General features: G+C 43.6%; 1 protein-coding gene across 5 annotated transcripts in view; it reads right to left on the reverse strand.

The window, feature by feature from the left end:
- LOC105493652 (exophilin 5) overlaps nucleotides 1-27,206 on the reverse strand; it is a 90,369-nt gene that overhangs the window by 39,446 nt on the left and 23,717 nt on the right. Inside the window, exon 1 of one of the 5 annotated variants that reach the window (XM_011761482.3) lies at nucleotides 24,426-25,798. The exons of the other annotated variants lie outside the window; for them this stretch is intronic. The gene's annotated coding sequence lies outside the window, so the exon portion shown is untranslated. Of the gene's footprint in view, nucleotides 1-24,425; nucleotides 25,799-27,206 lie in introns of those variants that run through there. 5 annotated transcript variants of the gene reach the window in all.

Genomic DNA, 27,206 nt, shown 5'->3' on the forward strand with positions numbered 1-27,206 from the left:
TCATATACTTTGAAATCCACACCAGGAAATTTATCTTACAGCAATAACCCCACCCCAAGAACATTAATTTAACTGAGCAACTGAGTTGTTAACAATAATTATGTAGACAACATAGAATCCTGGGAAAATGCACATGACATAACATGAAGCAGGAAAATGAAAATACAACATTTATCTATGATTATAGCTATGTAAAAATGATTCCCCTTTTGGGCACACTGAAAAAAAAAAGTTGAAAACACCTGATGTTTTAGAGTAGATTAATTATAGGTATCATTTCTATTTTTAGCTTATTATTTTTCATTTTATTTTTTTATTATACAATATCTACAATATATGGAGCTATTTCTTCTTTTTGTTTAATTGTGAATTTTTATTTGTGTTTTCACTTTTCCATCAATTTTTTTTTCTGGAGACAGAAAGAAATCAGTAATATTGTCATAATCTGAACACAGTCAATATTACTTTTTCGGTGTGATTTTTCTGCTGCATTTCTAACACAATTGAGATAAAATATATCCAGGCTGGGCGCGGTAGCTCACACCAGTAATCCCAGCACTTTGGGAGGCCAAGGGAGGTGGATTGCTTGAGTCCAGGAATTCAAGACCAGCCTGGGCAACATGGTGAGACCCTGTCTCTACAAAAAGTTTAAAAGTTAGCCAGGTGTGGTTGCTTGCACCTGTGGTCCCAGCTACTTGGGATGCTGAGATATATATATAATATTCAATATAGGTTTGTGGAAGGCCTCCTATGGTGCAAATGCTGGCATACAATGGTGGCATACAGTGGTGAGCTCCCACCCTAGAGAGATTACAGTCTAGTGGGACAGACAGATATGAATCCAATAACAATATTGACATAAGGTAACAAATAGTGGTAAATATGACTTATTCACTCAACACACATTTGAACCCTGGGCAAAGAACAGTGAACAAGTCCCTGCCTTCATGGGATTTAAATTCTGCTGGAGTGGGGGTGTGTGTCAGGGGGAAACAATAAAAAAGTAAATAGGGGTGGGTGTGGTTGCTCTTGTCTGTAATCCCAGTGCTTTGGGAAATAAGGTGGGAGGATCACTTGAGGCCAGGAGTGAGAGACCAGCCTGGCCAACATAGCGGAAACCCATTTCTACAAAAAATTTAAAAATTAGCCAGGTGTAGTGGTGTGCTCCTGTAGTCTCAGCTGTTCAGGAGGCGGAGGCAGGATGATCCCTTGAACCCAGGAGCTGGAGGCTCAGTGACCTAGGATCACACCACTGCACTCAGCCTGGGCAAAAGAGTGAGATCTGGTCTAAAAAAATAGTAAATAGGCCGGGCACAGTGGCTTACGCCTGTAATCCCAGTACATTGGGAGGCCAAGGCAGGCGGATCATGAGGTTAGAAGATTGAGACCATCCTGGCTAACATGGTGAAACCCCATCTTTACTAAAAATACAAAAAGTGAGCTGGGTGTGGTGGCACACGCCTGTAGTCTCAGCTACTCAGGAGGGTGAGGCAGGAGAATCGCTTGAACTCGGGAGGTGGAGGATGCAGTGAGCCGAGATCGTACTACTGCACTCCAGCCTGGGTGACACAGCGAGACTCTGCCTTGAAAAAACAAAACAAAACAAAACAAAAACCAGTAAATAGCTGCTAAGAGAGCACATAACAAGGACCTGGGCTGAGGCACCACCAGTGAAGATTTCCCTGAGATGACATCGGGCTGGAAGAATGAAGGACGAAGGATGAGGCCAAAGGGTCATGGCAGAAGGGTCTGGGAGAGAGCTTTCCAGGCAGAGGGGTAGACTCTGTAGAGCAACAAGTGCACCCAGAGAAGAAGTAAGGAATTGAAGTAAGGCCTGTGTAGCTGGAGTGCGGGGACAGAGAGGAAGCCCAAGTAAACAGAAAGACAGGCAACTGTTAGATAACATAGCATTAGGGGTAAGGTTCTGCGGTTTGGTGTTTGGTCATGCAACAATGATTGATGGCTCAGCAGGGGCAAGACACATTGGATTTGCATTTTTGAAAGATCATCCTAGCTGCAGGTAGAGAGTAGATTCCAGTGGAGGGCAGGAGACCAGTCGGGATACTTGTAGGATCTAAAAGAAAGAGGTGCTTGCTTGGACCAGGATGGTAGTGGGGAGGCTGGAGACTTTGTGTTCAGGGTGACTTAAGGTGAAAAGTGATTCCCAAGTAATGGCGTTTTGGGGAGTAGGGGTAGAGACACATCAAGGAAGATTCCTAGACTTCTGATTTACAGAAGTGCATAGAAGATGCCACTCACAAGCCAGGCACGGTGGCTCACGCCTGTAATCCCAGCACTTTGGGAGGCCGAAGCGGGTGGATCACGAGGTCAGGAGATGGAGACCAGCCTGGCTAACACGGTGAAACCCCATCTCTACTAAAAATACAAAAAAAAGAAAAAAAAAAAGAAAAAAATTAGCTGGATGTGGTGGCAGGCACCTGTAGTCCTAGCTACTTGGGAGGCTGAGGCAGGAGAATGGCGTGAACCCAGGAGGTGGAGCTTGCAGTGAGCTGAGATCGCACCACTGCACTCCAGCCTGGATGACAGAATAAGACTCTGTCTCAAAAAAAAAAAAAAGAAGATGCCACTTACAGATATCATGCATATATAATCTTTAAAAACCCAAAAATTAACACTGCAAAAACTTAACATTACCGAAACCTAAATAACACCTTTAACATCACTCATCTTCAGAGCAATCATTAAGTATTTGCATAATATTCAAGCTAGTGTGTTTTCCATCCTTTATTTATTATTCTCCTCATCCAGGACATTGAGAATTTTCTTTATAAATATTGCTGTAATAAATATTATTGTGCATTTTCTATTTGTATAGTGTCTGTCAGACACAAAAGTAGAATGATTGGGCCAAAGAGTCAAAACATTTTTGTGATTTTTTTTTAAAGTTAAATTTTATTTTTTCTAGAGACAGGGTCTCACTCTGTTGTCCTGGCTGGAGTGCAGTGGTGCCATCACAGCTCACTGCAACCTCGAACTCCTGGGCTCAAATGACTCTCTTGCCTCAACCTCTTGAGTAACTAGGACTACAGGTGCACGCTGCTATGCCCAGCTAATATTATAGTTTTTTGTAGAGATAGAGCTCTCACTCTGTTGCCCAGGCTGGTCTCTCACTCTTGGCCTCAATTGATCCTCCCACCTTGGCATCCCAAAGTGCTGGGATTACAGGCATGAACAACAGAACCCAGCCCTTTTTGTCATTCTTTATACATACTACCAAAATAGCTACACCAATATCATTTATGCCAGCAAAGTACAAGTCTGCCACTAGGCATCCTTAGAAGACAAGGTACTATTTCAAGTATTTTTATTTTTCTAATTTAATATTTTGGTGGTACTATTTATAATTGTTAGTAATTATTTTTCTTTTTAAGAATCTTTCTTTTCTTTGTTTAATAAAATATGTTACATTTCTTTGATAATAGGAAGGCTTGAACTCTTCCTTTAGGTCTGTTTAGTAATTATACTTTGTGATTTGGCAATTGTATATTTTGTCAATTTATAAATTAGTGTCTTAGCCGGGTGTGGTGGCTCACGCCTGTAATCCCAGCACTTTGGGAGGCTGAGGCAGGTGGATCACTGAGGTCAGGAGTTCAAGACCAGCCTGGCCAACATGGCAAAACCCCGTCTCTACTAAAAATACAAAATTAGCCAGGCTTGGTGGTGGGCGCCTGTAATCCCAGCTACTCAGGAGGCTGAGGCAGGAGAATCACTTAAACACAGGAGAGGGAGGTTGCAGTGAGCCGAGATTGCACCACTGCACTCCAGCCTGGGTGACAGAGTGAGACTCCATCTTTTAAAAAAAGAAAAAAGCTCAGTGTCTCAGAGTTCTTTATTGGAATAAGAAATGTTTAATTTTAAAAAGCTCATTTTTCTTACGTGTTTTAAATAAAGTTTTTGACTTTCTTTTCCTGTTTTTGATCATCGTCTTATTGTAATGAGATTGACTTTCATTTTGATTAAATTTTGAATGTTGAGCTATACAAACCCTACTCTGGTTAGGGCTGTTGGAAGCAAAATATAAATAATCCGTAGATACGTTTATGCTAGTATTTGTTTCCTGAAGATAGTGAGAAATGAAATTCAGACAGTAGTGGCATGCAGATACATGAAAGGGGCAAGATTTTGAAGAAATTCAAATATTTTTGAAGCAGAAATATTTCAAGGATGACTCTAGGGATGGCTGTCAGGAAAGTGATTAACAGGTACAGTCGTCAGCCAGGATATTCAAGGTTCAGGTAGTCAATAATGGCATCATGTTTACTATTACCAAGGAAGCAACACAGAAATAGTTTTGGCCTTTGATGTAAGGGTGACCCAGGAAGAGAAAATATGACATAAAAGTCTAAACTCAAACTCTCTGGGTACCTGTAATTCATCTTCTTAACCCTACGCACCCAAGATCCCCAGGAAGTATAGTTTGTACATTTACAATGGTTTACTGAGCTTCTGGTACTAAAAAGAGCACAACAATTATAAAATCAGTGGTCTAGATTCGTTCATTTACTTAAAAAAACCATCAAATAAGCTCGACATTAGCAAGTAAGAAAAAAATCTAAACATAAAGTGGAAATGCGGTGACATGAATCTTGAGGACCGTACTTTCCATTCCCGCTAGTCCCAGTTTGACAAAGATAACATTTGTTTGTAAACAGAATTCAACCAACTTCATAACCAGCCTGCACAAGGCTCTTCCTCTTCCATGTGGGCTTGTTATATATTCAGCGCCAATTGGGACGTACAGTCCACTTTATGCCAATGAGAACCTCAGGGTTGAGAATGACATACATACAGTGAAATTACTAATACACAGCTTGCCTGCTTAATTAGTCCAGCTTGACTCAACATATCACAAGGAACTGTTGTCTACACTTCTAATTTGTTTTACCCTGAGGCTGATCAACTTGATTAAATTAAATCAGGTCTTTTCTTGCTGGGCCAGAGGCCCAGCCCTCTGCTCCAAGTCAAAATGTCCTTTCTTCATTCACATGAATCTGTCTGCGAAATGCTGCCTTGGATTTCACCTTAGCACCTCATGAATACGCCACTCCTCTTATATTCCTATTCCTGAGTTAAACTTATTTTTCCTTTATTTCCAGGCTTGAGTTATGACACCCACCTCCCCCTCCTCTCTGTCTTTCCCAGCTTAGTCCTTGCTGACATTTGCTTGTCACTTTTGTTAGTCTTTATTCTGAGCAAGGGTTTGTGCCCATCTTTTCTCCATGACAAATTAATTGTGTACTAACCATTTAGAACATGCTCAGTAAATGATAGCTGTCTGTTTATCTCCCAGTCGTTGTTTTAAGTAATTCGTTGGCCCCTCTTGTCTGCTCCTTGTTAATGAAACCCTCCCTGGCCCATTCTTGAGTTACTGTCAGATAGGAGACAGAGCCCACGAGTAGTGTCAGATTCTAGCTGGGTGATCTTGGCCAAATATTTAACTTTCTTGGTTTTTCTTTCCCCACTTGTTGAAGAGGAATAAATGATGGGTAGATTGTTTGCAAAGAATTCCTCCACAATTCCTATCATTCCTGGAGGTACACTCCTTGGTAATGGAGTCTCGCTCTGTCGCCCAGGCTGTTGTGCAGTGGCGCAATCTCGGCTCACTGCAAGCTCTGCCTCCTGGGTTCACGCCATTCTCCTGCCTCAGCTTCCCGAGTAGCTGAGACTACAGGCCCCACCACCTCGCCTGGTTAATTTTTGTATTTTTAGTAGAGACGTGGTTTCACCGTGTTAGCCAGGATGGTCTCGATCTCCTGACCTCATGATCCACCCGCCTCGGCCTCCCAAAGTGCTGGGATTACAGGCGTGAGCCACTGCACCTGGCTGAGGCAAGGTCTCTTTAACCTCTTTCTTAGTCGTTGTCAGGAAAGTGGATGAACAGGTACAGTCAACAGCCAGAAAATTCAAGGTTCGGGTAGTCAGTGATGGCATTGTGTTTACTATTACCAAGGAAGCAAAACAGAAAGAGTTCTGGCCTTTGAAGTGAGACTGACCCAGGACAACTGCTGTTAAGAGGCACCTCCCTTCACCTCCTCCTGGAATCTGGGCCAGACTCGCACTTGCTAAAACCAATAGAACATGGTGGAAGTGAAACTGAGATTTCTGAATCCAGGCCTCCATGTATCTTACAGCTTCTGCTCTCTTCCTCTTGAGACCTTGAGACTTCTGTATAAGGAAGCTTGGGTTGGTCTCCTTGAAGATGAGACCGTGCACAGAAAGAGGCCCAGCAGAGAGCCATTGCTAACTACCCAACACGTGGGTGAAGGCATCTTAGACCATCCAGACCCAGCCAGGCTGTCATAGTGGTGCCCAATGTGTGATCCCGGGCAACCCACCTAGCTGAGTCCAGCCCAAATGGCTAGCCCATAGAATGCTAAGCTAATAAACAGAAGTAGTTTTAAGCCTTTAAATTTTGGGGTGAGACCGGGAGCGGTGGCTCACACCTGAAATACCAGCACTACTTTGGGAGGCCGAGACAGGCAGATGACTTGAGGCCAGGAGTTTGAGACCAACCTAGCTAACATGGAGAAACCCTGTCTCTACTAAAAATACAGAAATTAGCCGGGCGTGGTGTTGCACTCTTGTAATCCCGGCTCCTCGGGAGGCTGAGGCAGGAGAATTGCTTGAACCCGGGAGGTGAGGTTGCAGTGAGCCAAGACTGTGCAACTGCACTCCAGCCTGGGGAACAGAGTGAGAGTTCGTCTCAAAAACACAAATAAATAAACATAAAAATAAATTTTGGGGCGGTTCGTTATGTATAAATTGAAAAAAACATGCATACAGATGAGGTTATCTTGAAGATATCTCCCATTCTAAAATCTATGATCAGAAAAACCTCAACATTCCGACATCACATCCAAATCATTGAGAAATCTCATAAAGCCGAAAGAGGTCTCCAGATATAATCTGGCCAAACACCCTGTCTTCGGGTGAAATAATACCAATAAAAAATAATAACCGATGATACGAATTGAGCTCTTGCCACCTGCTGGATTTTGCAGTCCTTATTGCCAGTCCTCACCCTAACACCGCTCCAGCACCATCCTCATTTACAGAGAGAACGTGGCAGTTTTGCTGGAGCTGCCGAACTGAGACGTGAACCCACACGCCTCTGAGTCTAAAACCCATGTTCTCCTAACCGTGTATCTCGTTGTCTGTGGGCATTATTAATCCCACTAATAAACAATGTAATTGATATAAACTTACAGTGACTTTTGCCAATTAAACAGGCAGTAACGAGAATTCAGATATGATTGAAGAGAGAGCAGTTATGCAAGTTTTGAAAACAAACAATTCCCTGAGCCAGGAATAGCTTCCATTTTCTTGTCAGAAAAATCTCAAATGTTTCTCAAAATAGTTCCCTTTATCAGCTCCTCTTGCCAAGGGCATCCATTCCTCTTTTTGATGTTCTCACTTCTGTTTTTATCTCTTCTCTGACATCTCCGACATTTCTCTTTCACTTTTCTTACTCCCTTGCTTCCGTACACACATCTTTTTTTTTCTTTTACATCTTCGCTGATCTTCGCTGACCTGACCATCTTGTTACACCTTGTTCTCCTTCCAGGCAGCTAAGCACCCCAATTTCTATCAACCCTCCACTCCAGCCTTCAAGGACGTCTTGCCAAATAGTCCCTTGATCTCCTACAAGTTCAGCCATCAGCCAACCCCAGAATAAAGTTTCCAATTACACCAAATCCTGTGAAAGTGAATTTGTCCCTTGATTTGCAGATCAAAGCAGCTTTAAAGTTTTCCTCCCACGCAGGAATCCAAACATAATTTTGTCCTATTGCCCAGCAACCATGACACACAGAAAAGCACAAATGGAGAGGATGGGGCAGGAACTGTATCCCGAGTCAGAGCTTAAACGTCGGGCCAGCGTCATCATGGAGGATGGATCAGGATGTCCAAGCAAGAGCCTTTTCAAAACCCTGAAGCCCCAAGAGACTCACCACCTGGGGAGAGTGTGGCTTTCTGTTCTCCTACTTCAGAAAGGTGATACCTCTAGGTAACAGGTTTCTTACCGCTCACCCTCCAGGGAAAGCTTTAGAACAACTGTTGTGCAGTCCCTGTCAGAAAGAGGCAGAGTGAAGGAAGAGAAAGCCTTGTGGCTCAGTGGCTGCACCAGCAGCTTCATCATCCGGGGCCTGGTCTCTCTCCCTGTTGATCTTCTGAAAAGATTGTTATTTGAGAGCCTTTGTCCCTGACATCAGAGCCTGTTCTTTGGTTCAGCCCATGGCCAAGACTCAGGGAGGGGCAAGAATTAGAAAAAGCAAGCAAGCAAATTGTTCTTTTCATAAGTGTAAAGTTAAATCATACACGGAAGTCTGAAGGAAGGGAAGCTCAGATAAGGAAAAGTGGTCAACTTTATAAAGCAAGCAAGCAGTAACAACAGTAACAGCAGCAGCCTTTAGGACTCAAAGAGAGGCAACGAAATAATGGCACCAGCTTTTAAGCCAGGCTGGATAATAAAGCCCACTTCAACTCCATGAATGGCTGTGATAGAGACTGCCTACTCTAGGATAAAAAGCAATATTTTCTGTATTTAAAAAATTGACCATTGTATGGTAGCTCATGTCTGTAATTCCAGCGCCTTTGGGAACCCAAGGCGGGAGGACTGCTTGAGCCCAGGAGTTTGAGACCAGCAACGTACTGAGACTCTGTCTCTACAAAAAACCCCAAACAAACGAACAAAACTAGCTGGGCATGCTAGTGCGTGCCTGTAATCCCTGCTATTCAAGAGGCTGAGGTGGGAGAATCTGAGCTCAGGAGGTCAAGGCTGCAGTGAGCTGAGATCGTGCCACTGCACTCCAGCCTGGGTGAAAGAAAAGAACAAAAAAGGCCAGGTGCAGTGAGTGGCTCATGCCTGTAATCCCAGCACTTTGGGAGGCCGAGGTGAGCAGATCACTTGAGGACAGGAGTTTGAAATCAGCCTGGCCAACATGGTGAAACCCCGTCTCTATAAAACATACAAAAAAAATTAGCCAGTGTAATGGCGGGTGCCTGTAATCCCAGCTACCTGGGGAGGCTGAGGCAGGAAAATTGCTTGAACTGGGGAGGCAGAGGTTGCAGTGAGCTGAGATTGTGCCACTGCACTGCAGCTTGGGCGACAGAGTGAGACTCTATCTAAAAAAAAAAAAAAAAAAAAAAAACAATAAATTGACCATTGCAATCTTTCTGGATGTTTCTTTCTTTCTTTTTTTTTTTTTTTTTTGTTGAGACGGAGTCTCGCTTTGTCACCCAGGCTGGAGTGCAGTGGCCGGATCTCAGCTCACTGCAAGCTCCGCCTCCCGGGTTTGCGCCATTCTCCTGCCTAAGCCTCCCGAGTAGCTGGGACTACAGGCGCCCGCCACCTCGCCCGGCTAGTTTTTTGTATTTTTTTTTAGTAGAGACGGGGTTTCACCGTGTTAGCCAGGATGGTCTCAATCTCCTAACCTCATGATCCGCCCGTCTCGGCCTCCCAAAGTGCTGGGATTACAGGCTTCAGCCACCGCGCCCGGCCGGATGTTTCTTTTTACAAAACATCTAGAAACTCACAACAGAAAGAAAAGATAAGTTATCTAAGTAGCATTAAGGATGTGTAATTCCTTTCTGGTTCAGAGCACAGTGATTAGTCTCTCACCAATAGTCGCCCTTGACCAACAGTCACCCTCAAGAAGGCGCTGTAGAAAGGACTAGCTGTCCACCCTGAGGTCAGACTTAGGGTTTAAGTGACAGTCCCACTTGTAGCTCATCAGAGCTCTTCTGTCCTCCTAGGTTTACGTGATCCCTTTTTGAATTTATACCTTTTACCTGAGCCAGCTAGGAAATCACCCACTGTCACTTCTGTATTTACCAAATCACATTTAATTACTTGTCATGTGCCTATTTGGTTGTGTCACCAGGCCATCAGCTCCTTGAGGACAGGTGTTGTGTCTCATTTGTTTTGGTATCCCCAGGGCCTAGCATGGTCCCAGACTCCTGGTAGATCAATATATATTTGCTCCATCTAGGGGATAATAAATGAGTTCTACCAACTTATTTTGCCATCATTGTGAACCAGTTCACTTGATATTTGACATAAGTGCAAGATGTGATCCTATACATAAATTAAAATCATGTACGTAAAAAGCAATTTTTCCATAGGAATAATACTGGAAAGCTAATCATAGCTAGCAGTCATACAGTGCTTGCCCTGGGCCAGGCATGTTACACATACTAACTAATTTAAACTTCACAAGAACCCTTGTGAAGGTAGATAATATCCCTATTTTACCAGTGAAGAAATTAAAATACTGAGAGGCTAAATTGAAATCAGACTTCCTGGGATGAATGTGGCTCCTGACTTTTTTTTTTTTTTTTTTTGAGACAGGGTCTCACTCTGTTGCACAGGCTGGAATGCAGTGGTATGATCTCAGCTCACTGCAACCTCTGCCTCCTGGGTTCAAGTGATTCTCCTGCCTCAGCCTCCTGAGTAGCTGGGATTACAGGCATGCATGCCCAGTTAATTTTTGTAGAGATGGTGTTTTGCCATGTTGGCCAGGCTGGTCTTGAACTCCTGGCCTCAAGTGGTCCTCCCACCTCAGCCTCCCAAAGTGCTGGGATTACAGATGTGAGCCACCATGCCCAGCCACCCTGATCTTTATTAACTGGGTGTGATTTTAACCTCTCTGTGCCTCAGTTTGCACATTTGTAAAGTGGGGATAAGAGTAATATCTCCTGGAGCTTGTGTGAGGATTACTGGAGTTAATGTATGTAAGGCCCGTACAGCTGTGCCTGGAACAAATGAAACACTGTCATTGTGACCTGTGAAATATGCAGGATGGGTGGTAAAGATGGTGGAGGGATAATGGGGTTGGAGGGTGGGAATTATGTATCACCACTCCCAACACTAATGAGGTCTATGGTAGTAAAGAGAATCATGGCTGGGCACAGTGGCTCAGGCCTGTAATCCCAGCACTTAGGGAGGCCAAAGTGGGTGGATCACTTGATGTCAGGAGTTTGAGACCAGCTTGGCCAACATGGTGAAACCCCGTATCTACTAAAGATACAAAAAAATTAGCCAGGTGTGGTAGCACGCTCCTGTAGTCCCTGGTACTTGGCTGGCTGAGGCAGGAGAATCACTTGAAGCCAAGAGGCAGAGGTTGCAGTGAGCCAAGATCATGCCACTGTACTCCAGCCTTGGGTGACAGAGTGAGACCCTGTCTCCCCCCACAAAAAAGAGAGGGAATCATCCTCAGGTTTCCTTATCCTGTAAAGAAACTCAAAAACATCAGCTATTTGGCAAAGGCCCAACAGATCTACTCCCAGTTTTCTATGTTGTACTTAAATCAACGCATGATCATGAGAAAACAAACTGCAGTGCAGATGTTCATAAACACAGCTTAGATGGCAAGCTCAAGACAAGAGGAGTGCACTGGGCAAGGCTCACTGCCTGTTGTCACCAGGCTCACTCTCACACTGCACTGAATGCATTGTCTGATGCCACGGTTTGGGCCACACAACTGCAAGAATATTGCATGTACTTTATTAAAATGTCTAAAAACACATACTATTCCACATCTGAATAAGGCATACTATTTGAGCATACGTGAACAGCTTATACTTTTATTTATCTTAAACCTGGACTCTAATTTCAGAAAATAACCATCTATTGATTCAACTAAAATTTATTGAGCATTTACTATATATCATACACTGTTCGAGCAGCTTGGAATACATTAGTGTCCAAAGAGACAAAGATTCTCACCTTTCTGGAGCCTGCAGTCTAGCAAGTATCTCCATAGCCACCTCCCTGGCCCAAGCCACCACCATCTTTCACCTGGATGTCTGCAGGAGCCCTGATATGGTTTGGTTGTGTCCCCACCCAAAATCTCATCTTGAATTGTATTCTGAATTCTAATCCCCACGTATTGGGGGAGGGACCTTGTGGGAGGTGATTAGATCATGGGGGCGGTTCCCCTATGCTGTTCTCACGATAGTGAATGAGTTCTCAGGAGACCTTATGGTTTTATAAGGGGTTTACCCCACTTCACTGGGCACTTCTCTCTCCTGCCGCCATGTGAAAAAGGATGTGTTTGCTTTCCCTTCCGCTATATTTGTAAGTTTCCTGAGGCCTCCCCAGCCATGCGTAACTGTGAGTCAATCAAATCTCTTTCCTTTATAAATCACCCAGTCTCAGGTATGCCTTCATAGCAGCGTGAGAACGGACTAATACAAGCCCCAATCTGTCTCCTTGCTTCCACTGTGGCTCCCCTTCCATCCAGGCTCCATGCAGGAGCAAGAGCGATGGCCAAAGAACAAAAAATTTCAACAAAATGAGTTTTAAAGATCTAATTGGCATTTATTAGTGATTCATGAATTGAGTAGCATCTTGCCTGGAAGAACAATGGGTTTTTACAAGACAGCTTGAACAGGAACAATACAACAGCATAATACAAAAAAGTGGACTGATTAACATCAGGCTACTTCAGATTACTTTCCTTGTAAGGGTTAAAGCAGGGAAACCTTCCTTATCATGTGGGCGTTGGGTGGGCCCTTTGTGATTAGTTGTGAATCTGCTGGTGTTTTTTTTTTTTTTTTTTTTTTTGGAAAATCTGGACTATTTGGGGATTTGCCTGTTTTTGTTTTTTAAGTTTCAGTTTGATCATGTGGCACTTAAGAGTGCTTCAATTTTGGTTTGATCTCCTGGGACCCAGTACGGGAGAAGGTCAGTACAAATCAGTGGCATCCCATCAATTTTATTTTTGTTTTGTTTTGTTTTTGTTTGTTTGTTTTGAGATGGAGTCTTGCTCTGTCACCTAGACTGGAATGCAGTGGCACAATCTTGGCTCACTGCAACCTCTGCCTCCCAGGTTCAAGCGATTCTCCTCCCTCAGCCTCCCGAGTAGCTGGGATTACAGTAGGCATGCGCAACCAAGCCCAGCTAATTTTATATTTTTATTAGAGATGGGGTTTTGCCATGTTGACCAGGCTGGTCTCGAACTCCTGGCCTCAAGTGATCTGCCTGCCTTGGCCTCCCAAAGTGCTGGGATTACAGGCATGAGCCATCAGGCCTGGCCCCCATCAATGTTATTGAACATGATTTTTTGTAAATGTAAGATATGTCATGCCATCCCCTGCTTAAATCCCTCCAGCAGCTTCTCATCACGCTTAGAATACAATGTTAAACTCTGTGGTCTTCAAGGCTACATAGTGTCTGACCTTCTGCCTTTTCTACCACTTTTAATCACTCCTCTTTCCTCTCCACTCAGCATTTGGCTTCCTTTTTCCCTCTAACAGGCCAAGCTGGCTCCCACTGGGCTTCAGACTTGTTCCCTCTACCTGAAATGCTCTTCCCTAGTTTGTGACGTGGCTATGCCTTTGTGCCATTTAGGTCTTAGCTAAAATGTCACATCTTTACAGAGGCCTCCCCGGCTCTCCAAAATAGATTATTCCTTCTCCCATATTCAGCTGCTTTCTATCAAGTTACTTGGTTTACTTTACTTTTCTTTTGTTTGTTTGTTTGTTTGCTTGTTTTAAGATGGAGTCTTGCTCTGTCGCCCAGGCTGGAGTGTTTCCAGAAAACGAGACATGCTTGTAGATTATATTTTAATGGGGTACATGAGATATAATCAATAAGAAAGTAAATAAGTGAAGAAAACTCAAAAGAAGATTAACAAGATTAAGAAAAGAAAACTAAATCAAGATCTCGGCTCACTGCAACCTCCGCCTCCTGGGTTCAGGAAATTCTCGTGTCTCAGCCTCCCTAGCATAGCTGGGATTACAGGTGCCTGCCACCATGTCAGGCTAATTATTTTGTAATTTTACTGGAGATGAGGTTTTGTCATGTTGGCCAGGCTGGTCTTGAACTCCTGACCTCAAGTGATTCATTCTCCTCAGCCTCCCAAAGTGCTGGGATTACAGGCATGAGCCGCTGCACCTGGCCCTTGTTTACTTTTCTTAATCTTGTTAATCTTCTTTTGAAATTATCTTCTTCACTTATTTACTTTCTTATTGATTATATCTCTTGTACCCCATTAAAATATAATCTACAAGCATGAGGACCTTGCCTGCCTTGTTTTCTGGAAAGATGTCGGACATAGGGTAGGGACTCAGCCCTTGGTGAACTAGTGAATGAATATGAGTTTTGGAAACTCTCTTTTCCCTGGACCTGCATTTCTTCACCCACAAAATTAGGGGGTTGAACTAGAGGCTATCAAGGATGCCTTCTCACTTATAATTTTTTTATTTTTTAAGATGGAGTCTCACTCTGTCACCCAGGCTGGGGTGCAGTGGCATAATCTCAGCTCACTGCAGCCTCTGCCTCCCAGGCTCAAGCAATTCTCCTGCTTTGGCCTCCTGAGTAGCTGGGATTACAGGTGCCCACCACCACATCCAGCTAATTTTTGTATTTTTTTTTTTTTTTTTTTTTTTGAGACGGAGTCTCGCGCTGTCACCCAGGCTGGAGTGCAGTGGCCGGATCTCAGCTCACTGCAAGCTCCGCCTCCCGGGTTCACGCCATTCTCCTGCCTCCGCCTCCCGAGTAGCTGGGACTACAGGCGTCCGCCACCTCGGCCGGCTAGTTTTTTGTATTTTTTAGCAGAGACGGGGTTTCACCGTGTTAACCAGGATGGTCTCGATCTCCTGACCTCGTGATCCGCCCGTCGTGTTTGGCTCAGATCTCATAGTTTCTTTTTTTTTTTTTTTTTTTTTTTTTTTTTGAGACGGAGTCTCAGGCTGTTGCCCAGGCTGGAGTGCAGTGGCGCGATCTCGGCTCACTGCAAGCTCCGCCTCCCGGGTTCCCGCCATTCTCCTGCCTCAGCCTCCTGAGTAGCTGGGACTACAGGCGCCCGCCACCGCGCCTGGCTAATTTTTTGTATTTTTAGTAGAGACGGGGTTTCACTGTGGTCTCGATCTCCTGACCTTGTGATCCGCCCGCCTCGGCCTCCCAAAGTGCTGGGATTACAGGCTTGAGCCACCGCGCCTGGCCAGATCTCATAGTTTCTAACTCTGTCTCCCTTGGGCCTCTGTATTTCAGCCTGGGAAGTCCCAGTCTGGTATATTGTCCTCTTGCATCTACTGTCCTTTCTTTCACTTCCTTTGAACTTTCTGCTATTCCTGTCTGGATGCATTACGTGATTAAAATGAAACGACCAGAAAAGGACACATGATTCCAGATCCCAACTGACAATAACTTTATGGAAAATGAAGGCAATATTTGGTATCATTTCCAGTACCTTCATGCTGCTGCTGAAGGTGATGGGAACCTGCACACTGTAAATGCATATTGTTTCCTGAGACGGAAAGTTTACATTGGTAAACACACTTTATGTGACGGCTATGATGCTGGGCGCTTCCACCTAGATTATTTCATGTAATCACCACAGGAATCCGATGAAGTAGGTATTATACTCATTTTACAGTAAAAGGAGCTGAAACCATGAAAGGTGAAAACACTTGCCAGAGGTTGTAAACTGGTGAGTGAAAGAATTAAGCTTCTACCCAGCTCAGACCCCCCTCACCCCACCAGCATGACGATAACCATTGAGTAAGAACAGTTATTTCCAGGAGCCTGATTTATTCAACCCATGCCTAGAATAAACCTCCTCTGTTAAGTGTCTGTACTTTTTTGTGTGTGTGTTGGTTTGTCTCATCACTGTATTGTCAGCTCCCCAAGTCGTGTCGATTTCCTGAACACACAGCAAGCAGGGAAGAAATATTTGTTGAATAACCGAAAAAATGAGTACTAGAGAATGAAAAACTAGCTTTTACATCCCTCTTATTCCCCTTTATAAAGATGCTCAGACATCTTCCACTGAAACTTGTAGGGCAAGGGTTAATGGCAAGTTGAGTGTCAGGATTCTGAAAGTGCAAGGAAGCTGTTCAGAGCTGCAGAATGGGGACATAAATGCCTCTCGCAAGTCTGGTATGCTAGCACAGCTGCAAGGCAGGTTAGAACCATGAAGGTGTTCATCCATAGACAGAGTGTATGATCTCAACGTCTTGAATTTGTTCATTATATTGTTCATGGCTTCTTTCCAAAGACAACTACATCCTAAATTCTGACCACATCCTCTGCACTGCTAGTTATGTAGAGTTAGGTAACAAGATAGAATGGTACACATGAATATGCATCTCTCCTTCATTTTCATTAATAAGAATGCAGAGCATGTTTTTTTCCCCCTCATATTCAGGCAATTTAATTCTTATTCTTGGAATCTGTCTTGCCAGGAATAGAAGACAGAAAGAGCAGCCTACGCTATTTCATAAAGTTGAAGGAAAGTGATGCTCCTATAGATTCCTTCTGTGTCTAAGCAAAAAGGTGACAAGATGACATTTCTTTCACTTCTCATACTGTAATTAAAATCCACTATTATTGCATTCAACTGAATTCACCCTTTGTATCACGCAGTTTTAAGGGTGTTGGGAAACCAACTCAAATCCAACATTCTGGACCTTGCTTTAAGGAATTTAATGTTGCAATATGAGACTCTCACTATCCTCCTTCCCACCCCACCCACACACTGGTCAAATATGCAAATCAGACGAAAGAACGATAGATCTCAAATAGCTATTCAGTCTTTGTGTTAAGATGCAGAATTCAGAGGAAATGCCTGGAGGTTTCCTAAATGTCAGCACCATGAATCTACAGCTCTTGGTTCCCATTAGGGATAGTGGAGGTTCGGAGAGTCCATGACTCGCAAACCACATCTGCTTCAGGATTCACTCACTGGGTCAAAGGAAGCTTGTTGCTGACATCGGTTAAAGCTCATTGGTTTGGATTGCAGTGTACTTATTTTCAAAAAGAGTTAACTTTTGAAATAACCCTTTTCCACATGGTTGCTGCCTTTTCCAAGTCCTCTCTGGCAAATAAACCCCGCCTTACAAAGATGAGTGTGGCATTTAAACCCTTTTTATCCATCTACTGATAAACCAACTGACCTGACAAACCACGCCACCTCATCAGAAATTACTGCAGAATTACACGCCAAAGGGCGTTAACTTTGAGCGTTTCCTCTTGAATCCTTGCACTAAATGTTATCATTAGAATGATTATTCTGCCTCGGTGATTCAAAACACACATATTGTTTTCATATGGTATTATCTCATCCAGAAGACCTCGTTTTGTCTGTAGATGTAGTTACATTTATTTACCAAGACATACTCCTGCGAACCACTCCTGGAATAATTCTGTAACAAAATCTGTACTTGGGGGTAAAATGAAATACTGCTAGCAGTACAAATGCATGTGACTACTCCAAATTATGTAACTTATTTATGGAAGTTTGATTTTGTGTAAAAGATATTTTTCTGGTAACGTCATTGTTATATATTCTTATTATTCACTATCATTTTAACTCTCAAATTCTAGTATCTAAATTCCTCTTTCTCAATCTCAATAATAAAGTTTGTGATCATTCCCTATCATGTATTAAATAATTTATCATGAAATCTCAATGAGTCTTTGGAGAAAAGGCCTAAAAGAAGCTTTGTTACATAATATCAATGATAATACAACTAACATTGGTGGACATTATGTACTTTAAATAAATGTGTCTCAGTGCATCAAGAATAGGTACAAAATAATTGAACTCAGTCTGTAAACAATCAACTTATTTCACAAAAATGAAAAGACATGTCAACGCAAAGAAGCAGTAGTGCCAGGTATGCTTTATAGAAGAAAAGAACTGTTTATTTGGTATATATATATATGGGTGTAGCCTATTATTTATTAATAATGACCTTAGATTTAAAAATACATCATCTATTTAGCTTTGAATCCCTTTGATGTTATTGGCATAGAAAAAGAAATCTGGATATCTGATTCCCTCCGTCTTGTTTTGTTTTGTTTTAAATCATTCTGGCATCTCTATTCTCTTTGCAACACCCAAAAATAGCAGTCAATCAAGCCACCAAAGTAATGAATTAAGCACGGTGGTAGATCTGTCTGAAAGATGTGGACCACTTTTCTAGCATACGGGTATCCCATGACGTGTTGGGAGTCTGTCCCACTCGTAGTAAAGCAGTCATGGGTGGTTCCTGTGCTTCGCCTCATGGGATCCAACATTTTTTGCATTCCTGCCCGAATCACCTGAACCAGAGATTCATGCTTGACCCAAAAGCTAAACATGAGCAAGAATGCTGCCCAGAAAATTCTATTTGCTCTATTTTGGAGAGTGATTAACAACTTAATAATGTCTTTCCTCTTGGCATGTCTTAAAATCATAACGACAAGAAAGAGAAACCAAAGTGACATGGCTGAGAGACACGTAGTGAGAAGGTATTGAGCAGTACCATGAATAGAAACCATGAGGCACCAGAGTCTTGAACAGGAAGAAGCTTTGGGGCAGAGAGGAAACTTGCAAGAAGGAAATCAGCCCTGGCAATGGAAGTGAGTAGGGAGAAGCAGCACAGAGAAGCCGGGCCACAAGCCTGTGGTTACCAGCCTGGTTGATTGATTGGCACCAGAGTGCTGCAGTATTCTGATCAACATTCCAGTTCCTGAGGACTGGCCGTGCAGGGCTGAGGCCGTTTCCTGTGTTTCCTTACTTCTCCATTAGATCCTGACAATAAAGTGCCACCCATCCCTTGAGGAAACTGCTCTATGTTCCTTGTCACCTGAAAGAACATAACGAAAACATCCAGCCATAAGCAGCATGTAGGAATTTGTTCACAGAGGAATTCTCCAGCATTGATTGGGACAGGAAATTTCAAATGCCAATAAAACTGACTTTGCTTTGACATTATACAATTTTTTCTATGTTGATTTTTTTTTGTTTGTTTGTAATTATGAAAGTAAAATTACATCAGGCTGGGCTGGGTGGCGTATGCCTATAATTGCAGCACTTTAGGAGGTCGAGGCGGTGAATCACTTGAGGTCAGGAGTTTGAGACCAGCCTAGCCAACATGGAGAAACCCGTTCTCTACTAAAAAAAAAAAAAAATATATATATATATATATATATACACACACACAAAAATTAGCTGGGTATGGTGGTGAATACCTGTAGTCCCAGCTACTAGGGAGGCTGAGGTGGGAGAATTGCTTGAATCTGGGAGGGAGAGGTTGTAGTGAGCTGAGATCGCACCACCGCACTCCAGCCTTGGTGGCAGAGCAAGACTCTTTCAAAAAAAGAAAGAAAAAAAGAAAGTAAAATTACATTCAATGCAAAAGACTTGGAAATTAAAGAAAAAACTTGAAGAGGCCGGGCATGGTGGCTCACACCTTTAATCCCAACACTTTGGGAGGCCGAGGCAGGAGAATCAAGTGAGCCCAGGAGTTCAAGGCCAGCCTGGGCAACATGGCGAGATCCTGTCTCCATTAAAACAAACAAACAAATAAACAAACAAACAAAAACTTGAATAAAAGAAATCACTCATTTATTTACCACAGTCAGATGTACTGCTGTGTGTGTACATATGTTCATCCATGTGTTTTAAAGCAGTGGTAACAGGACTAGGTCTCTCTCAGTTTTAGCTAAAGCATGAAAGCAAGAGATTCAAGACATCTAAGGGAGCTGTGAGAAGACCAATCAGGAGAACTTGCTTTGTGGGATTTTTAAAAACAAACAAAAGCCATATCTCTCTACCTAGGGTTTTAAGTCCCCTTACATGCATTGACTTGGAAGAGTGAAGACAGAGAGAGGATTTGTGAGGAGGCTTTCTCTAGAGCCAGGGAGCTTAAACGGTACGACTGGAAGAGCTTAATTATGTCCCTTGTGGTTTGGAGAAGAGGTAAACTGGTATCTGCCTCCTGCCTGAGAAGTCTGAGTTGGAGAAACTGGGGCCTGCCAGTTGCTTTGACTGCAGAATGAAGTGCATAGCTCAGCTGTCAATCAGTCCTCATTTCCAGGGTTTCTCAGGCAACCACGGTGTGAGTGTGTCCCATGGAGAAAATGTGGGCCCCAGGAGAGGCTGAGGAGGCATGGGGTTCTCTTAGTTCATGTCTGCTAGAGTTGGCTCCAGGGGTGAAGAAACCTGAGTAGAAAGAGGTTGTGGGTGAATCCCTGGATTCCTAGCACAGAGCAGGGGAGAGCACATCATCTGCAAGGAAAGAGCTACTGGGGAACAGCGCCAGCCCACAGGCCATCTCAGCAAACCCCAGATGAGCACACAAGAGAAGAGGCAGATTTAAACATGTGCCCTACCCAGAGAGTGTGATGCCACCTCACAACCATTCTAGTCAAGTAACAGCTTTTCTGCATGCGCCTTCCATTCAAACTCAAACCTGCCTCCCAGCCACCCTCCGCTTCAACCCTGGAACAGAAAAAAACCAAAAACAAACACACACACAAACACACAAAAACTATTGAAAGGGTGGAGAGGCAGAGGCTGATAGGGAAAGGGAAAAGGATCAAATCCTCTTCACTGTCCTAGGCGTTGCTCTGCAGAAAGCGGTGGCTGTGTGAAGGGCTGCTCCTCTGAATAAAACTGGGATTAATCTAGGACCAGATGTTCTAATTATCATTGAATTGTGACTGTGTTTGTGTCTTAAAGTGACCGGAAAAGTCAAGGGACTGCCTTTGCTTTTATCCAGTGGCATTCAAAGGGACAGTAGGAGACGGCTGCACACGGTGGCTCACACCTGTAATCCTAGAACTTTGAGCTGAGGCGGATGGATCACTTGAGGTCAGGAGTTTGAGATAGGCCTGGCCAATATGGTGAAACCCTGTCTCTACTAAAAATACAAAAAAATTAGCTGGGCATGGTGGTGTGCATCTATAATCGCAGCTACTCAGGAGGCTGAGGCAGGAGAATCGCTTGAACCCAGGAGGCAGAGGTTGCAGTGAGCTGAGATGGTGCCACTATGCTTCAGTCTGGATGACAGAGCAAGACTCTGTCTAAAAAAATAAAAAAGAAATAAAGGGATAGTAGGAGGCAAAACTAAAGATGCTTTCTGGTTATATTCCATGATTCCTACTTGCTTCACATGTCAGTTATGTATGCCTGCATTTTCAAAAAATGCTTTTACCCTATGCATGCTGTTGTGTAGTCTGTTTGCCACTTAGCATTACATTAAGAATGCTGTGCTGTGTCAATATTCTACCACTGCATATCTATCCTGCAACCTATGATCCTACTTCCCTCTCATTGGAGTTATTTCTAAGTTTTTAGAGTCATAATGTTGAAATAAACCCAGTTCAAAACTAGCATTGTGTCCATCCCTGATTAATTCCGTAGAATTAATTTCCTTGATGTGGAATTGCCAGGCCAAAGGATGAACATGTTTTAATGACTTATGAAATATATCACACCGAATTACCCTGGAGAGAGGTTGTATCAAATTTTCCCGTGTATGAATGTCCATTTCCCCATGTCTTTCCCAATATTAGTTATGTCTATTCTTTTTGATAGGCCAAAAAAATTTTTCTTTTTTTTTCTTTTTTCCTATTCTTTGATTACTAGAGAGGTTGAACATTAATTTTGTTTATAGGATATGTGTAGCTTTTTTTTTTTTTTTTTCCCGCTCTGTCTCACCCAGGCTGGAGTGCAGTGGCGAGATCTTGGCTCACTGCAACCTCCACCTCCCCAGTTGAAGCTATTCTGCCTCGGCCTCCCGAGTAGCTGGGATCACAGGCACCTACCACCATGTCCAACTAATTTTTTTGTATTTTTAGTAGAGTCAGGGTTTCACCATGTTGGCCAGGCTGATCTCGATCTCCTGACCTCAAGTGATCCATCCACCTCAGCCTCCCAAAATGCCGGGATTACAAGCACAAGCCACTACGCCCGGCCTGTAGTTTTTGATAACTTATCTGCTCAACACCTTTGCTGATTATTTTGGCCCAGGTACCATTTAAAATATTGGTTCTATGAAATTCAAGGTAAAGAGACAAGCAAATGGCAAAATTGGCAACTCTTGGCATTTGCTTCAGAGTGTAATTTATAGGCCAGGTCTATATCACACTAACCTGGGACTCAGACTGGCCACTACAGCATGCCACAGATCAGTGCTGAATGTTGTCTTCAATACACCTAAGCTTCTCGGTTGTTTGCTTCCTATTGTTCTGCCTTTCTTCAAGTGGCATGATCACTACAAAGAGAGGAATAATGTGGCCCAACCACACAGACATTAGTGTCATAGACACTCTCTGTCACTACCTTCATCTTTTCCCAGCCAATTGCCCTGGATTGGCATGGTAGCATAAAATTACTGTCCGAGCTTACATGAGGGTGCTGGGCCTGGATGGTGAGGATAATCAGGTGAGGGGTTCTAATTCCTTCATTATTTGGGCTGATCAAATAACATCTATGTGTCTCATCTTCCTCATCTGTAAAGCTCAGTTCTTTATTACCAGCCCCATGCTTACCTATCCGGACTTGTTTCCCATTACTCCGTCATGTAAACCCTGGGTGCCAACCATTCCAAGCACTTTGCCATGCTCTCTGGGCAATTTTCCAACTTTTTCTTTTGTTTACAATGCCCTTTCTACATATCTTTGTCACACAGTCTAACTTGTGCTGGCACTTAGCTCAAGGGTTGAAAAATGCTTTTTCGAGTGAGGAAAAAAGATCCTGTTCAACCATAATGAGCTTTAAATGTGTAAGGATGATGTGAAGACACTAGGAAATTCAAGATCTATTGGTGGAAAAAGATATGTACAAAGTAGCTATGATATAACACAGGACATGGTTGATAATATAATATTAATAGAAAATCAAGATTCTTGCTTTAGCGTTATGAAGAAGGGTAAGATTAATTCTAGCTAAGGGCTGGGAAAGCATTCACGAAGACAGGCCTTAAAAGACAATCGGAACTAGACTTGCTGGGGAATAAACTCCACTAAGGCTGGGTCTGAATCCATTATTGTTCATCAAGAGTGATGCTCATTCCCCGGTGAATGAGTGAATAATATGGAAAGTAGGTAAGGTGTGCATGGAAGGGGGTGGGCGGGAATCAATGGGTGAAGGCTTTCATCGCAGACTTTCCTTCTGAGTGACCTTTTGAGCGAAGGAAGCTTTGTTTTTGTTTTATTTGTTTTAAGTGGATACAAAAATTTTTATTTGCTGGCCTTGCATCAAGAGAAAATGACCAAATGATGAGGTCGATTATTATCTATTAATAGTTTTATTACAGTCTTGTGTCACTGGCTTATAAATAAGAATTTCAGGCTGAGCATGGTGGCTCATGCCTATAATTCTAGCACTTTGGGAGGCCGAGGTGGGAGGCTTGCCTGAGCCCAGGAGTTCAAGAATAGCCTGGGCAACATGGCAAAACCCCATCTCCAAAATAAATAAATAAATAATTCCAGCTGCTCTGAAATTCTCTCATTTTCCTTGATAGATGCACAGAAGAAGACTCAAGACTAGGATCATGCAAGTCTTCTGGAGGCTTCCCATGCTCCCACGTAAAGAATGAGACTTGGAGGGAAAACTAAAGATTTCTTTTTGTGGTCTTTTGCCAGTCACTCAACACAGACAGCACCAACACACTGCGTGATCACTGCCTGATGCAACCTATTCAGCCGAGAGCCACAGCTAGGGAGAAAGGGACCACAAAACCCTTTAACACAGATTTAACTTCTATTTTTATCAGAAATGATTTCGTGCTTCTCTTCTATTTGACATTTACAGAATTTTAAAACAAAAACAATTAACTTAAATCTCACTCTATGTGCAAGGTTGTTAAAAATTAGTGAACCTTTAGTAGAAGTTACTGATGGTGAACAGATTGCTAAGGAGGGGAAGAGAAAGAAGTCAGGTGGGACGAAATCTGACAAGCCTGCGGTTACTCTGAGTAAATAAACATCAGCCTTCTTCTTTCGGACTTTAATTTCCAATATTGATATGAACAGTGTTTCTGAATTGAAGATTTACGTATTCCAACTCCTGATTATAGCTCAATAAATATGTTATGTAGAATTGGTTTAATGGAAGTATTAAGCCATAATTGGGAGTCATTCTCCTTTATCTATCTCCCACTTATCCACCTGCCACTTCAAGGCCAGCCTCTTTGAAGTTTTGCCTAATAATGTTAGCTCCCATCCATCTTTCTCTTCTCCAAAACCCTACCTCACTGCTGTCCATGCCGCCCATTAAGTACTTAGTCATGCGTAGCCTTATATTCTTGTTTGAATTCTTGTGTTCTGTCCTCCCAAACAGATTATACATTTCTTGAGTCCCACACTTTGCATTTACCGTAGCAGATTTCATAGCCCACATAAATATTAGGCCTTCAAAATATTCGTCAAGTATTTCTCCAAGAAAAATGAAAACATCACAAATCTCGATCCCCCAAATGTTAAATGGGACTTAGTTAAGCAAACAAACATCATGATAAACTGGGAACGGGTATCTCTTTCCTTTATCCTTGTGCCTGCTGAAGATATTCTTCTCAGCCTCACTGCTTTAAACTCAGGGGTGTGTGTTCCACACATTTAAGCAAATTCTGGAATACCAAAGCCAAGCAATCTTCCAGGGGCTTCATCCTGTTGCTCAGTAGCTTACCTGGTGGGTGTTGGGTAGCACACAGTAGAATGGCAGCTTTGTCTCTCTTGAGTGACTCTGGACAAGCTTCAAAACCAAAATCCACAGTGCCCCATCCCCGTGGGCAGAACACACTGAAGACAGGGGGTTTCCCACTCGCTGAAGACGAAACACCCTTCTGCTGACCCCATACCAAAGGGGAGAGCGCCGTTGAAAGCCAGCTTGTCGCTGCTTCAGGGAGGAGAAGCAGTTACTAAAATAAAGTGTCTTACTTTTTTTTGAGCGGGGGGAGGGGGTCTCAATAATCAGTTGGCCTTAACCATTTTTGCTTAGAATAGGAGAGATAAAGCTCCTGACTGAAGTCCAAAGCTGCAGGGGAGGAAATGACTGCGCGCGCGGGTTCCTCTGGCGTGCTAGGCACCTGCTGCCTGGCAGGCTGCTCACCATGGCTGACTGGTGTGGTGGCTCCTGAGAGCCAATTGGTTCCCTCCTCTCCTGTCAGGTGGCTGCTCTCAGCTTCTCTCCCAGAAGTCCTTCACCGGGCCATCTGGAGCCGAGGCACAAGTTCCAAGCTCCCTTGGCCAGAATTCTGCTTTGAAATCTGTCCACACCTCCCCTCAACCCCCAATGTTGGTCACAGGCCTAAAATTTGACCTCAATCGCTGAGAAATAATGTATAACAAGAGATATGGCTTTAAATATTTCAGAGTTGATTGAAGAATTGATGTCCTTTAGTATTCAGATATATTACCTTACCCTGGAATCACAAAGTATAGAATCCATTTGGACCCACTCGTTTCAGCAGTAGGTCAAATGCCATCAACTCGTCAAAGCCAGAAACCTGAGTTCATATGAACTCTCCTTCCTCCTTCCTCCTGCGGCCAGTCAGCCACCACGCCCTGCTAATTCCACTTTCCCAGTATTTCTTAAATCACTTGCCTTCTCTTCGTCCCTAATGGAGGCCCCTAAACACAATTCTCCCCTAATCCAGGCTTCACTTGCCACCCATAGCTATCCACCTAATTTGACCTTGTTATTCAGTGGCTCTAAACATTTCAGTGGCTCCTCTTCCCCTCCAGTTTTGTCAAGCTCAGGGGCCTTGGCTCGGCACACGGGTCCACGTTCCACCCTGCCACCCCCAGCTCACTCTCTTGCCTGTGGCTGCCTCTCACGTTGCATTCTGGTGACATTCACTGCTGATGGTGTCTGCATCTCCCTGTAGTCTTTCACATCTTTATGGGCTTGCCTAATGTTGTTCACTCCACGTGCTGTTCACTTCACATTTATTCACCTCTCATCTCCTTCAAGACTCAGTTCAGGCATCACCTCCTCCAGCAAGTCTTCTCTGAGACTTCCCATGAGGTTAAATGACCTCTGCGACCTTCTGTGTGACTATCTTATCATTTGTCACGTTATAGTGGATGTACTGTTTTTATTTATTTATTTATTATTTTCTTATTTTTTATTTTTTGAAGATGGAGCCTCTCTCTGTCACCCAAGTTGGAGTGCAATGGTGTGATCTCGCTCACTGCAACCTCCATCTCCTGGGTTCAAGTGATTCTCCTTCTTCAGCCTCCCGAGTAGCTGGGATTGCAGGCACATGCCACTATGCCTGGCTAATTTTTGTATTTTGAGTAGAGACGGGGGTTTCACCACGTTGGCCACGCTAGTCTCAAACTCCTGACCTCGTGATCCACCCACTTCGGCCTCCCAAAATGCTGCGATTATAGGTGTGAGCCACTGCGCCTGGCCAGCAAGTAGTGTTTTTAAACCCACCTCCTTCACGGCATTGAAAGGTTACAGAGAACATTTATATATCTCCGGTACCAGGTTCACAGTAGGATCTCAAATATATCCGCTAAGTAAATTAGTGCTGTTGAACAGAAGTGTCACTGAATCATGACATGGAAAAACAATCTATGGGGCTGTCATTTTATGGAGGAAAACGGAGGTCCCTCGACCTCTGGCTCCTGATGCTGTGAGGCACTGGCAGGAGGGTCTTGGGACAGTGACAGGTTCCAAAGACAACTGCCTCAATGCTGCAAATGGAGGAGTTTATCATACCTGGCAGATCCAAGAAAAAAGGCAAAATTGCGCTACTCCCAATGCTTAATGCTGATGGTTGACCTACAGTCAAAACCTCCAGATGACTGTCCACCTTCCAGAAAGGAAAGCAGGTCTGAGCCAAGAGACTAACCAGGGCTTGGCCTGCCTCCCGAAATGGCCCAGGCCCCTGGAGGTGTGGGATCTTCCAGCTTTAGGAGACTGCCACCTGTGAGTGTCTGCAGCACCTCAGAGATGAAGTTCAGGTAAGCTGAGAACAGAATAGCATTTTTTATTTTCATTTTTCTTAAGATGGAGTCTCACTCTGTCTCCCAGGCTGGAGTGCAGTGGTGCAATCGTGGCTCACTGCAACCTCCGCCTCCTGGGTTCAAGCGATTCTCCTGCCTCAGCATCACGAGTAGCTGGGATCACAGGCACACGCCACTATGCCCGGCTAAGTTTTGTATTTTTAGTAGAGATGGGGTTTCATTATGTTGGCCAGGCTGCTCTCAAACTCCTGACCTTAAGTGAGTTTCCAGCTTCGGCCTCCTAAAGTGCTGAGATTACAGGTGTGAGCCACTGTGCCCAGACTATTTTTTTATTTTTTAGAGATAAGATCTCACTCTGTTGCCCAGGCTGCAGTGCAGTGGCGTGGTCAGCTCACTGCAATTTCAAACTCCCGTGCTCAAGCGATTCTCCCACCTCAGCCTCTCAAATAGCTGGGACTATAGGCATGTGCCACCATGCCTGGCTAATTTC

This window comes from Macaca nemestrina, chromosome 12 (assembly GCF_043159975.1).
Source record: "Macaca nemestrina isolate mMacNem1 chromosome 12, mMacNem.hap1, whole genome shotgun sequence".
Taxonomy (NCBI): Eukaryota; Metazoa; Chordata; class Mammalia; order Primates; family Cercopithecidae; genus Macaca; species Macaca nemestrina.